The sequence below is a fragment of the Papio anubis genome, chromosome 12, assembly GCF_008728515.1.
Source record: "Papio anubis isolate 15944 chromosome 12, Panubis1.0, whole genome shotgun sequence".
NCBI lineage: Eukaryota > Metazoa > Chordata > Mammalia > Primates > Cercopithecidae > Papio > Papio anubis.
Genome location: NC_044987.1, coordinates 31,423,795 through 31,426,195, shown reverse-complemented (window position 1 = coordinate 31,426,195; position 2,401 = coordinate 31,423,795). Strand labels below are relative to the sequence as shown.

General features: G+C 45.1%; 1 pseudogene; it reads right to left on the bottom strand.

The window, feature by feature from the left end:
- Positions 1 to 306: 306 nt before the first annotated feature.
- On the bottom strand, positions 307 to 1,309 carry LOC116269807 (annotated as a pseudogene).
- Between the last annotated feature and the right edge of the window lie 1,092 nt (positions 1,310 to 2,401).

Below are 2,401 nucleotides of genomic sequence, written 5' to 3'. Positions count from 1 at the left end.
GCCCAATTTCTCTACTAATTTGTGTGAGTCAAACATTCAGTTAATGTTTCCACTTGAAAAATATGCAATAGAAAACCGGACACCATATTTCACTATCTCAGTTAATATTCACCATTACAGCAGCTGCAATTCAGGATACAGCATTACCAGTGCTGCCCAGAGTCAGTTCATACTGAAATTAAGTTCCTAACACCAAGTAAATGGTTGCAACTACCGTTGGCTAGTGTACATATGAAATAAAATTTCTAGCAGCAAAAAATGCAGCTCCGATCATCTGCTCTGCTTCTTCTGTTCCTCAGCTCATGCTTAGAAACCTGTGGGGGTTTGGGCCTGCTAACCCTGCCCACTGGAAGAGGTGGTCTGCTGGGCTACTTTCAGCTTTAACATTGTCCAATAAAACGTTTAGTCATTTTGGTGGTTCAGGGTCCTCAAAAGAATGCGGAATAGCTGTCTGAGATACACCTCATCCAGGACTTCCTCAAAGTGTAGCCCACGATTACTGTTGGCAAATTCTGCAGGAAATTTGCCGCAATTACAGCACATGGCAAATTCTGCAGGAAACCCCTTACATAAAACTTCAACAGGAGTGGGCATCCTCTTTTCACTAATCTTTTCATATTTTGGTTTCTTTGTTGCAGACCTGAGTCCTTGCCATGGCAAGCTGGTTCTATTAAAATACATCAAAACAGCCTAAGGATTCCACGTCATTTCTGTAACTGCTCAATACCAAGATGTGCATTGATGCTGGCACATCAGGCAGTGCTAGTGAGGTTTTTATCTTATCTGCACAGTATGTGTTGCCTTGTCCTGCTGTTGTTGTATTTTTTGACTAAACCAGAATCAATAAAGAATAACTCACTACAGTGATGCCCAATCCCTTTAGGGAGTTATCTGTTTTAATGTCTCTGTGTATAAAACTGTTTGTATGCACATACTCAATTTTATTGATAGTCTGGTCAGCTAACATATGTACAGTTTTCATTGTCAACCTTCTTGAAGAGAAATTGAAGCGGTCTTCGAGGCTATGTCCCAGAAAGTCTATGACTGGTACATTGCAGTCTTTTTCCTGATCATACCACGGTGTGGGGGGGATGCCAACCCTACCTTGAAGAATCTTACAGAGTTTGCTTTCCTACAGCAACTGGGGATGCCTGGTCTGTTGAGATTCTAGCTTCACTGCCATTTCCTGGCCATTGGTGATGTTGATGGCCAGATAAAGGTCCCAGAAGGAGCCAGACCGGATCTTCCTTACTAGTTTATGTTTCCCTCAAACAATAAATTTGGCCTTGGATCCGCTGCTGCTTGCCATCCTGAGAGATGAAGATGGAGGCTGAGGCCAAGCCCAGATGCCTCTGAGAGAAGGACGGAGGTCTCTGGGGCTCCTCCACGGTGGAAGGTGGCAGGAAACGGGACATGGAACACGGAGGTCTCCCTCATATTCGCGGCCCAGAATTAACTGAGGGGGAACCTGATCACCGCTGCTCAGTCAGGTTTCTTGTTGCCAGACTCAGTTTGTAAAGGAGTTCTTGCAGTTACAAGGCTGGGTCACTTGTTTCTGGGCGGCGCCACTGCCTTGCTGTCTCAGCAATGTGCAGGCTGGAAAACGGGGTGCAGTGAGCTAGGGCAGGGATACTATTGCCACCATTGCCACCACTGCCAGTGGCTCCAGCCCGGAAGGACCCCTGTCCCTCTGCCGACGCCGCCATCTTGTTACTCCAGCTCCAGCCCGATAGTTTCACTCTGAATTTTCTTAGAACATTACACTTTCTTAAAACCCTTTTCATATTTTCCTTATCTTCACCTCATTCTCTTAATGGAAGGTAATTCGTTGAAAAAAAGGCTGATGTTTTCATTGTGTCCCTGCCCATTCTCGAAGGTTTACCAGTTGATTTGTAGAAACTTGTTCAACAGGGGAAATGTTAGGTTACACGCAATAGAATAGAAAAAGTGGCACTTAGTGCTTTTGAAGGTAAGCGTCCCTTCTTTCAGTAAGAGTTCTCTCACTTTGCAAGTCTGAGGGGAAGCATAGTCACTATGCATGCTAAAGTGGTTTGGTTGTGTCCCCACCCAAATCTCATCTTGAATTGTAGCTCCCATAATTCTCACGTCTTGGGAGTGATCCTGTGGGAGGTAATTGAGTCATGGGGGCGGGTGTTTCCCGTGCTGTTCTCGTGATAGTGAATAAGTCTCACAAGATATGATGGTTTTAAAAAGGGAGAGTTCCCCGCACATGCTCTCTTACCTAGCACCATGTAAGACCCCGACTTTGCTCCTCATTCGCCTTCTGCCAGGATTGTGAGGCCTCCCCAGCCATGTGGAACTGTGAGTCAATTAAATCTCTTTCCTTTTTAAATTACCTGGTTTCAGGTGTGTCTTTATTAGCAGTGTGAGAACAGACTAA